Here is a 12,570-nt window from a genome sequence, read left to right as displayed (position 1 = left end):
AACACTTGTTGTTTGTTGATTTTTTTATGGTAGCCATTCTGACAGGTGTGAGGTGATAGCTCATGGTGGTGTTCATTTGCATCTCTCTGATGATTAGTGACTTTGGGCATTTCCCCTATGTCTTTTGGCAACTTGTATCTCCTCTTTGGAGAAATGTCTACTCAGGTCTTCAGCCTGTTTTTTAATTGGATTGTCTTCCTTTTGTTGAGTTGTATGTGTACTTTATATATTTTGGATATTAACCCTTATCAGATGTATCATTGGCAAATATGTTCTCCCATAAAGTGGGCTCCTTTTTCATTTTGATACTGGTTTCTTTTGCTGTGAAGGAGCTTTTTATTTTGATGTAGTCCCATTTGTTTATTTTCTCCTTAGTTTCCTTTGTCCTGGGAGATGTATCTGTAACATATTGCTATGAGAGATGTCTGAAGAGCTCTTTTCTGTTCCTCATTTATAGAAGCCTCATTCCTACCTGGGAACTTTTGCAAAGGGGATTCCTTCTGCCTGGAACCCTTGTCCCAAGGCCTTCAAGGACCAGCTCCCGCTGTTAGTCATTCAGATCTTAATTCAAATGCTACTTGCTCTGAGAGGCCCTCCCAGACACCTTAATTAAAGATACACTGCCAATACCCGCTGTTCCGCTGCCTGTTTTATTTCTAATACAGCACTTATTTATCATGATCTGAAAGTTCCTTCTATGTTCACTTACTTATTGTGTGTCTTCCCACTCACAGCTGAGTGACACAGGGCAGTTTTATTTTATTCATAGCTGAATTCTCAATAACCAGCAGAAAGCTTTTCACAGGGAAGCAATCTGTAAAAGTGTATTGGAGAATGTATCAGACATTTATTTTGTGCCAATCACTAGGTTAAGAGCTTTGTACTGTATCTTTCTATCACCCCCAGTGTTGTCCAATGGAAATATAAACCATTTTTAATGTTTTAATAGCCACATTAAAATAAGTAAAAAGAGGTAGATTAAATTCACTTTAGTAATATATTTTATTTATCCCCAACATGTTCAAAGTATTACCTTCTTATTAATTGATTTAAAAGGAGAGATTTTTTAAATTTTCATTTATTTATTTGAGAGAGAGAAAAAGAAAGAAACATTGATTTGTCGTTCCATTTATTTATGCATTCACTGGTTGATTTTTAAAATATGTTTTTATTGATTTTTAGAGAGAGAAAGGAAGGGAGAGGGAGAGAGAGAAACATCCATGTGAGAGAGAAACATCCATTGGCTACCTCCTGCACAAACCCAAAATCTGGGCATGTGCCCTGACTGGAATCAACCAGCGACCTTTCAGTGCAGGGGAAGACGCTCAACCAACTGAGCCACACCAGCCAGGGCCATTGGTTGATTCTTGTATGTGCCCTGACCAGGGATTGAACCTTGGCATATCGGTACAATGCTCTAACCCAGTGGTCGGCAAACTGCGGCTCGTGAGCCACATGCGGCTCTTTAGCCCCTTGAGTGTGGCCACGAAGTTTCAATCGCACTGTAGGTGCGCGCCCGCACGTGGTATTTTGTGGAAGAGCCACACTCAAGGGGCCACAGTTTGCCGACCACTGCTCTAACCAACTGAGCTCCCTGACAGTTATTTTCTTTGTCTGTCTGCCTGTCTGTCTGTTTGTTTTGGTACTCCTCTTCAATCCCTCCTGTCTGCCTTCTGGGTCCTAAGCTCACTGCTGCCTCAAAGTTTGGGATTTGCAGGCTTTCACTTTAGGCCCAGGCCTCAATGTCCCCCAAACTGAACCTCAGCTTTCCTGCCATTTCTGTATGTTTCTCAGTGTGCATGTGCCTGTCAGGGGCTGCATCGCAAGAAAACGGGAGGCAGTCCTCCAGTGAGGCCTTAAAATGCCTTCCCGTGTAGATGCCCAGTTAAAACAGATGTGATAAATGGCCAGTTGCAGGGGTCTTAACCAAAGAGGGTAGGAAACAACCAAGGGACTCCAGAGCCGGGAGCAAGCGCAGGTCGGCGCTGACTGGAAGTGTATGAGGAAAGATGCTGAGTGAAATGCACAGCCTTTGGAGGCAGAGGTGACCCCCCTGGAAAGAAGCCGGTGGACCCAGATCACGAAGCTCCGCGCTCCACATTCTGCCCTGGCCATCAAGTTGAGGGAGCTAGATGAGGAGTTAGCGCTAGTGTTGGAAGCCAAGTTGGAACTGGCAATTGACTTATCCACTGAGGATATCAGAATTGTAAGTTCGGGCTTCTAGGGGAGGAGGATTGATGCCTGGGCTGGGCCTTTGCGGGGAGGGAGCTGGACAGGGCTTCCTTGAGGTCAGGAGAGATCTTGGGAGGTTTCTTTGAAGTACAGTGAGAAATGGTCAATGCTAAAATAAAATGTGTTACAAATATTGTGCCATGTTTTAAAGGTTTACATTGAATGAATTACACAAAAACATATTCAGGACATATGGTTTTGCAGACAGTTTGATTTACAAGAAATAACAAGATGGCCTGGAAATGGGACACAGTTTTTGAGTTGTATGCGAATGAGACCTTGATCTCTCAATCCAGTCAGACTGCCTTTATAACGCTCTGAAAAATCCCAATTGGAGATAACTTAAGGAGTTATAAGTTATTTTTCCTGGCTCCTGCTTCCATAGGGAATCAGTGAGGAGGGTCATCCTGAGAGCAAGCTGTAAGGGTGATCCGTGCTAAACGGAGGTCTTGAGAGATCTTTCATCAGGTGGCCAGTGCTGGAGGGACAGTGTTCCCTGATGCTGCATTGGGAAAGAGTAAAGAAGGGGGCTGTGTAAGGAGTCAGGTTTGTCGTGGTGGGAGAGGGCTGCTAGCTGAGGCTTACACAGTGATCCTGTGGCCACACATCATATCAGAAATGCAGAGCATCAGATGTGAGGTCCTGGGAGATTTGAAGGCAGAGTTCCTTGTCTATTGGAGAATAATATGAAAGGAGGTTCACACTATGGGAAATGTTGGAGCTGTTATTGTGGGGCTAGGATTGTGTGATATGTTGGGTAGGGTGCTCTCTGAAGGGAAGTGACTGTTTGGCAGTCTCTGATAGGGGCTTGATTGTGCTTGCCCAGGTGTAAGCTTGGGCGTGAACAAGGGGGCTGGTCCTTCAGTTCACAAATGTTTATTGAGTGCCTGCTTTGTGTCAGGCACTATGTACTAGGGGTACAGTGGGAAACAAAAGAGTTTCCATCTTCATAGGACTAATCATCTAGACTAGCTGTAGCTAATAGAAATAGAAATAGAATGGGAGTCCCATATATAATTTAAAATTTTCCAAAGAGCCAAATTTTGAAAAAGAAGAAACAGGTGAAATTAACTTAAATTTTTTAAAATTTTATCTTTAGTTTTGAAAGTATTACAGATGTCCTCTTTGTTGTTTTTTTCCCATTGACCCCCTCCACCCCACACCTGTCCCTCCCAGGCCTTCACCACACTATTGTCTGTGTCCACGGGCTATGTATACATGCATATACGTTACCAGTTAATCTCTCCTCACCCACCCAACACACCCCGCCTTCCCTCTGAAACTCATCAGTCTGTTCCACGCTTCTAAGTCTCTGGATCTATTTTGTTCATTAGTTTATGTTGTTCATTAGATTCCACATAGGAGTGAGATCATGTTTTATTTAACCCAATATATTCAAAATATTACTTCAACATGTAATGTGAAGATATTAGTGAGATGTTTATATGTTCTTTTGCTTTTATTTCAAAGTCTTTAAAATGTGGTGTGCGTGTTTTACACTTGCCCCATATCTCAGTTATGATTAGTCATACTTCAAGTGCTCAATAGCCACATGTGGCTCCTGGCTACTATATTGGACAGTGCAGCTCTAGAGTGCTATAAAGATAACAGATTAATAGAGATGTTTCTGGTCGTGATAAATGCTATAACAAAAAAAATAAAGCAGGGTTAGAAGATCAAAAGGGCAGGTGATGCTTTAGGTGGAGTGGTCAGACTGGGAAGGCCTCACTGAGAGGTGTCATCTCAAAAGACCTGGAGGAAGTGAGGGAGCAAGGGAAGGAGAGAAGGTGTCATGCAGGCAGAGGACAAGCTTGGCCTGTTTGAGGAGCCCCAAGGTGGCTGGGTGGCTGAACCAAAGGGGGCACGGTAGTTGAGGGAGGTAGGAGATGAGGCCTATGGTAAAGTCTCTAGGGCTTTATTCTGGAAGTAATTGGAAATCATTGAAGGAGAGTAGAAATCAATGTTTGAGAGTAGAAAGATGGCCTGATCTGGCTTAACATAAAAAGGGGCTTGCAGGGCTCCTGGGAAGTGACGAGGTATCCATGGGTGATGGAAGGTCTGATAGGAAGGTAGATGGGAAAGAGGTTAATTGCAGCAGGGTGCACTGAGGAACATTACCTCAAGTCCCTGATGGTGGAGAGACTCAGAGTTTCCATGAGGAATGTAGGAATGTGAGGGGCCTCTTAGTGGGAGAGGACGGAGGGCTTTTTATTTGTGTGGGTTGTCACTGGTTTGGGGAGGAGCACCCAGGAATGTTGTTGTAGGTTTATCGGTTGGATGTCCAGAAATGCTGGGGGAGGTTTTAATAGGAGGATAGTCATCCAGGGCAGTATGTTGTGTTCACAGGACCATCTGAGGATAGTTCATCTGCCGAAGTTCTTGGGCTGCCTCCGCAGTGCTCGTGTTTGTCACAAAGTGAGCCAGGCCCTCAGGAAGGACCATGCTGAGGAGGCAGCATGAGGAGTGCCGTGTCAGCAACAGAATTCCTGCATGGCTGAATGGCTTTGGGCAGGTTAAAATTAAGGTGTCTTTATTATTGTTGCTTTAAAATGTTTTATTCTGAAATACTTCAAACACACATAAAAATATGAGAAACCATACTAACAAAGCCTAGTGTATACATCTCCCAACTTTATTCATTTTAACATTTTGACCTATTTGTTTCAGACTTGACTTAAGAATTAAAAACATTACAGACAGAGCTGAAGCCCTAGTCATCCCTTTCTTGGTCCTATTTCCTTCCCTCTCCAGAGGTAACACAATCCTCACATTAGTGAAGGACTTTTTCCCATCCATAATTTTACACTTTTACTGCCAATGGATGTACCCACAAACATATATATTGCTTTGCATGTTTTTAAGCTTTACATAAGTGGTTTCACACTATAGGTACCATTTTGTGACTTAGTTTTTTTACTTAACATTATGTTTTTCAGACTCAGTCCAGTTGATGCACGTAACTCTATCTCATTTTCACTACTAGATACCTACTATCCACTAGATGGATATACCATATTTTATTTTCTCATTCTTTGATTGATGGACATTTAGATGGTTTCCATTTTTGAGCCATTGCAAGCATTGCTGCTGTAAAACCATTATATCTACCTCTTTGTGTATGTATGCAAAAATTTCTAGTGTATTCCTAGGACAGTAGTTGCTGGGTGCACATGCCCACAACTTTGCACTTTGGTCCTAGTTTTATCATTCAGGAATCTGATGAGAAACTTAAGTGACAGAAAGTTAAACCCAGCTGTACTTTGTCTCTGAGTTTTATTTTCCTTTCTGTAAAATGAATCTGATACTAGTACCTACTTCTAGGTTGTAAGAATTAAATAAGAGAATGAATGTAAATTACTTGCTACAAGGGGCTCAAAGCCTGGGAGCTCTTCTGTCTTATAGAGATAGGAAAGTAAAATGGTTAGAAGCTCAGGCTTTGGAGCATAACAGAACCTGGTGTAAAGTCTGGCCTGCAACTCCCTCACCGGGTGCCCTTGGGAAAGCACTTCCCTTGGCTGAGCTGTTTCCTCATCTATACTAATAATAAAGAAATATGCAAATTGTCTGGGACACCATCACAGTAACAGTAACGACCAAACAGCAGGCTGCTTGGGACAACAAGGCTGAGTTGGGGGCAACCAGGCTGGCAGGGGAGGGCAGTTGGGGGCAACCAGGCTGGCAGGGGAGGGCAGTTGGGGGCAACCAGGCTGGCAGGGGAGGGCAGTTGGGGGCAACCAGGCTGGCAGGGGAGGGCAGTTGGGGGCAACCAGGCTGGCAGGGGAGGGCAGTTGGGGGCAACCAGGCTGGCAGGGGAGGGCAGTTGGGGGCAACCAGGCTGGCAGGGGAGGGCAGTTGGGGGCAACCAGGCTGGCAGGGGAGGGCAGTTGGGAGCGATTGGGCTGGCAGGGGAGCAGTTAAGCATTGATCAGGCTGGCAGGGGAGTGGTTAGGGGGTGATCAGGCTGGCAGGCAGAAGTGGTTAGGGGCAATCAGGCAGGCAGGCAGGCAAGCAATTAGGAGTCAGCAGTCCCGGATTGTGAGAAGGATGTCTGCCAGTTGAACATCCCCCAAGGGGTCCCAGATTGGAGAGGGTGCAGGCCAGGCTGAGGGACACCCCCCCCCACACACACACACGAATTTTGTGCACTGGGCCTCTAATCCTATATAATAAAAGGCTAATATGCAAATTGTCCCTTTGACCAGGAGTTCGCCCGGGAGTCCGATTGGGGCGGGGCCAGCAGGCCAACCTCCCATGTCCCCTCCCCCCAACTAGCCCAGCCTGATCAGACCAGGGCAGCCAGCCAGACCCCAACCATGCACAAATTTGTGCACCAGGCCTCTAGTCCAGTATAAAAGAGCAAATGAGTGTAATTGTGAATATCTGTTCTCCAAGTAAGATTCTGTCTGGGTCATGATCTGACTGGAGTTATATAGCATAGTCATAACAGCTCCTGTTTGTGAATATGAATAAAATTAGGCTAACATTTATTGTTTCATAACTCCTAGGAAGAATTGATATTATTCTCACTTTACAAATGATGAAACTGAGGCCCTAACAGAATGGCCATCCAGACATCACATAGTTAATAAAGTGGTAGGAACAGCATTTGAAACCAGGTCTGACTGATTTAAAACTTGTGCTCTAACCACCAGGATATACCACCTTAAGTGACTTCAGAGCTGCTCATCATTCTCAGCGATGGTTTCCAAACATTTCTTAAGGAATGGAAACATATTGTCCAGCAAAATGCTATATGGAACCCCAGTTTATAAAGCAAATGAAGTTATAATTACTCCAGTTAAAGCAGGGGAATGGCATAGGTGCGTGCAAGTTTAATCCTGGCTCTGCCAAAGTACTAGCTCTGTGAGCCTAAACAAATTGCTTCATCTCTCTGAGATTCAGTTTCTTCATTGGTAAGATGGAGATAATGATTCCAACCTAATAAGATTGTTATGTGGATCAACTGAGATAATATATGCAAAGCACTTGGCATAAAGCCTGGCTTGTGATAAGAACCAAACAAGAGTGGCTGTTGTTGCAATTGTGGCTGTGGTTGCTAGCACCTTCACGACTCTCTTCACTAACCACAGGATGGAGTGGGAATTTCTCCACCTTATATTCATGGCCCTCCATCATCTGACCAAACCTGCATTTCTAGCCTTCACCACCTACATTATCGCTAAGCTGAATTAGGTCTCCAATCCAGTGTCCTTGCACCACCAGTCCTGCATTTATGCTCTGCCCACGGAGGGGACCCCCTTTGTCCTCTCTCTTACTCCAAAAGTATGAAAATATCTTTTAAAAATATTATTTAAAGCTTTCATTATGGAAATTTGCAAAATATACAAAAATAAAAAGCTATTATAAAGAACCCTCATGTATCTCTTACCTAGCTTTAGTAATTACCAACCACTCTGAAGTTCCATGTCAGTGTTTTACCTACCAGTTTTAGTTGTCATTCATGCTAGCCTAGATCCATCATTTTATTAAGTTGTGTGAAATGGTCATGTTATAATTATATTATTCCATCTGCATTTATTAGCTGCAAATCCTTATATACTAAAAAAAACTTTTTGTTTGCCCTGAGGTACAACTGGGTCATGATCTGACTGGAGTTATATAGCATAGTCATAACAGGAAAGAGAATAAATGCTTGATCCCTTCCATTTATTTATCAATTTTCAAAATAATGGCTTCCGGCAGCCTCTAAAAGTAACCAATGAGTTTGTTGCTTTTAGTGCCATATGATTTCTTCAGTGCTCATGTCAAAAACTAGTTCTCCTAGTTTTCTTACCCTGACTCAAAAGGAATTTCTGCCTTCTGTTGAATTTAACTTAAACACAGCACTTTCTACCTGTGCACTTCATCTTCAACTGGATCATTAGCTCCTAGAAGGCAGTCTGCACAGCACTTAATGTCTCAGGCAGCGTTTCTCAAACTTCATTGTGCATATGAACCCTGGCGAGATGTGTGTGTCGGTTGGAGGGGGGGGGAGTGGGGGGGGTTGTCTAATTAAAACGCATATTCTGATTCATTGTCTCTAGGGTGAGCTGAGATTCTGTATTTCTCACAAGCCCAGATGATGCTGACCCTGCTGGTGCAAGGACTGCACTTTAAATATGAGAAATATATTTCTTTCATTCAGTAAGACATGCCTATTCTGGGCCAGTTCATGGGTTAGGCCCTGCTACCTTAAAATGCAAAGGTGTGTGTGTGTGTGTGTGTGTGTGTGTGTTATAAGAGTTTTATTGTATTTTATGTTTTTAAAGAATAGTTTATTGATTTTTAGAGAGAGAAGAAGGGAGAGGGGGCGGGAGAAAAACATCGCTGTGTGCCGAACTGGTTTGGCTCAGTGGATAGAGCGTCGGCCTGCGGACTGAGTGGTCCCGGGTTCGATTCCGGTCAAGGGCATGTACCTTGGTTGCGTGCACATCCCCAGTAGGGGGCGTGCAGGAGGCAGCTGATTGATCTCTCTCATCGATGTTTCTAACTCTCTATCCCTCTCCCTTCTTCTCTGTAAAAAATTAATAAAATATATTTTTTTAAAAAAAACAAAAACAAAAAAACATCGATGTGAGAGCATAACATTGATCAGCTGCCTCCTGCACACACACACCCTCCCGGGGGGATTGAACCCGAAACCGGGCATGTGCCCTTGACCAGGAATCGAACCAGCAACCCTGGGTGCTCAGGACAATGCCCAACCAATTGAGCCACACTGGCCAGGGCAAGATTTTATTTTTTAAGTATAGTTGGTATACAATATTATATTAGTTATATTAGTTTCAGGTGTAGTTTTACTTTTTAAATTTATTCTTTTGAATATGTAATAGTATACATGGTAAAAAATATATTTTTCCCATAAAATCCAAAAAAGCACCCAGTGAAAGTATATCAGTCCCCAGAGATGATCACTGTTACTTCGTGAGTTTTATTCTAGAGACATTTTATACATATAAGAGCATGTATTTGTGCCATCTCTCTTCTTTAAACATATTATTCACACTGCTCTGCCATTTTCTTTTTTTATTTTACTATATCTTAGAGATTGTTCTATATCTCATCATATATCTCTACACCTTGCTTAATGGGTGGCATAGTGCCCACACAAGATCTATTGGTTGTTTTTATGAAGTATACAGTGAGGTGTGACTACTTCTTGGGTTCGTCCTCATCCTGCCCATTCTCCAGAGAGACCAGGTGTCTTGTCTTCCATTCTTCCAATTCTCTGAATTACCTGGTTCATGTTGGTACACTGATCTAGAACACATCTATCACTCATTTATACAAGCATGTCTACACTTTTTTTTCAGATTCTAGTCTCTCTAAACTCAAATTGTTCCTTTATTCTATATCCCCTTAGCACTCACAAGATACTCAAAGACAGTCTCTTGTTTTATTAATATATTATTGGGAATATACATAAGTGTGTATAACATGTATATTGATGGGGTACAGGACACCCTACCCCAAAATATGATGCCTTGGCATATTGAATATTTCAAGCCGAAGGAGTTTGAGAAAATAGATGCAGGAATGACTCTGTGTCCTTCCCCTGAAGCAGGTCATAAGACCCTCATGTGAGAAGTGCCTTCTCTACACCCTGAGGAAACAATCATCTCCAAGACTGAGGGACTCCCAAGAGGAATCTGAAAGAACAGGCCTTGCTAAGTTTCCCACCGTTTACCACACTGAGCTCATACCCCTTTGGTCCTATCACATTTTTGCATGACTTCCTACTCTTCATCAAACCTAGCACAGAAGATACAGGTTTAACCTCTTCTTTAGGTCTTCACTTCCTTATAAGGTTCCCGTGTCCCATAAAAGTTATATTAAACTAGAGGCCCGGTGCATGAATTTGTGCCCGGGTGGTTAAATTTATACTTTTGATTACTGGCTGAGACATAGATGTTTGATAATATGTTTGATGAATCAATAGAAGGAATGAGAGGAAATAAAAGGAGAGAGAAAAGGAAGGAAGGAATAGAAAGTATGGAGACTGTCAGCTCTCATTAGAAAACAACTGGGACTCTCAGAAAGCAGGGCAGGGACTTTATTCATACACATTTTTTAAAGAATAGTTCATTGAATTTTAGAAGAGGAAGGGAGAAACATCGATGTGAGAGCATAACATTGATCAGCTGCCTCCTGCACACACACACCCTCCCGGGGGGATTGAACCCGAAACTGGGCATGTGCCCTTGACCAGGAATCGAACCAGCAACCCTGGGTGCTCAGGACAATGCCCAACCAATTGAGCCACACTGAGTTCTATTTTTTATTTTTATTTTTTAAGTATAGTTGGTATACAATATTATATTAGTTATATTAGTTTCAGGTGTAGTTTTACTTTTTAAATTTATTCTTTTGAATATGTAACAGTATACATAGTAAAAAATATATATTTTTCCCATAAAATCCAAAAAAGCACCCAGTGAAAGTATATCAGTCCCCAGAGATGATCACTGTTACTTCGTGAGTTTTATTCTAGAGACATTTTATACATATAAGAGCATGTATTTGTGCCATCTCTCTTCTTTAAACATATTATTCACACTGCTCTGCCATTTTCTTTTTTTATTTTACTATATCTTAGAGATTGTTCTATATCTCATCATATATCTCTACACCTTGCTTAATGGGTGGCATAGTGTCCACACAAGATCTATTGGTTGTTTTTATGAAGTATACAGTGAGGTGTGACTACTTCTTGGGTTCGTCCTCATCCTGCCCATTCTCCAGAGAGACCAGGTGTCTTGTCTTCCATTCTTCCAATTCTCTGAATTACCTGGTTCATGTTGGTACACTGATCTAGAACACATCTATCACTCATTTATACAAGCATGTCTACACTTTTTTTTCAGATTCTAGTCTCTCTAAACTCAAATTGTTCCTTTATTCTATATCCCCTTAGCACTCACAAGATACTCAAAGACAGTCTCTTGTTTTATTAATATATTATTGGGAATATACATAAGTGTGTATAACATGTATATTGATGGGGTACAGGACACCCTACCCCAAAATATGATGCCTTGGCATATTGAATATTTCAAGCCGAAGGAGTTTGAGAAAATAGATGCAGGAATGACTCTGTGTCCTTCCCCTGAAGCAGGTCATAAGACCCTCATGTGAGAAGTGCCTTCTCTACACCCTGAGGAAACAATCATCTCCAAGACTGAGGGACTCCCAAGAGGAATCTGAAAGAACAGGCCTTGCTAAGTTTCCCACCGTTTACCACACTGAGCTCATACCCCTTTGGTCCTATCGCATTTTTGCATGACTTCCCACTCTTCATCAAACCTAGCACAGAAGATACAGGCTTAACCTCTTCTTTAGGTCTTCACTTTCTTATAAGGTTCCCGTGTCCCATAAAAGTTATATTAAACTAGAGGCCCGGTGCATGAATTTGTGCCCGGGTGGGGTCTGGCCGGCCCACCCTGATCGGAGCTGATGGGGACGGACCAGCTTGGTGGAGGGGCCATGGGGGGTTGGCCAGCCAGCCCCACCCCCAATCGGGGTGGAGGGGCAGATCAGAGACCAGGCTGGCAGGGGGGAGGGGCTGTGGGAGGTTGGCCGGCCAGCTCCGCCCTTGATCGGGGTCAGGGGGGCCGATCGGGGATGAGGCCAGCCAGGGGGAGGGGACGCGGGAGATTTTGGGGGGCCCCGATTGGGCCGGTTGCCCAGTACAGGGCGTGTCACAACAACCGGTCTTTCTGGTCATTCTGGTCGCTCCATTGTTCTGGTCGCTGAGCTTTTATATATATAGATAAGTTTGTATGCTTTTTTCTTGTTAATCTGTACTTTGTTGCAGAGAACCAGCCAAAAGCTAGAAGGGTAGAAAGAAAAGATACTCTTTCCTTGCCTACAATATATTTAAGGAAAAAAGAAAAACACTAATAGTAGAAGCCTTGTCACCCACTTCCTCCTCCATTTGCCCCAGCAGGGTAACTACCATCCTGAATTTTGCATTAGTCATTCTCTGGCTTCCTTTTTCTCAGTGGTTCTCAGGCTCTAATGCATCAGATTCACCTAGAGAGCTTGTGAAAACACAGATTGTTGGGCCCCACCGTTTCTGATTCAGTGTCTTGTAAGTGTCCATGAGATGCTGCTGCTGATCCCAGGACTACACTTGGAGGGCTGCTTTACCTCAAAGGTAGTCTTGACTTCTGTATGATGACTTTTGTCCTTCCCTAAAACCTAACACTTAATAAATGTGTCTTAAGGACCTGCCCTCATTTCTCCTCTACGCCATTCTCTATCACCCAGTTTATGAGCATTCAATCTTTGCTAAATATTTTTTAAGTTTTTAAATATATTTTTTATTGTTGATAGTAT

This window comes from Myotis brandtii, unplaced genomic scaffold (assembly GCF_000412655.1).
Source record: "Myotis brandtii unplaced genomic scaffold, ASM41265v1 scaffold165, whole genome shotgun sequence".
Classification (NCBI taxonomy): domain Eukaryota; kingdom Metazoa; phylum Chordata; class Mammalia; order Chiroptera; family Vespertilionidae; genus Myotis; species Myotis brandtii.
The sequence above is the reverse complement of the archived record's forward strand: the minus strand, read 5'-3'. Positions refer to the sequence as shown.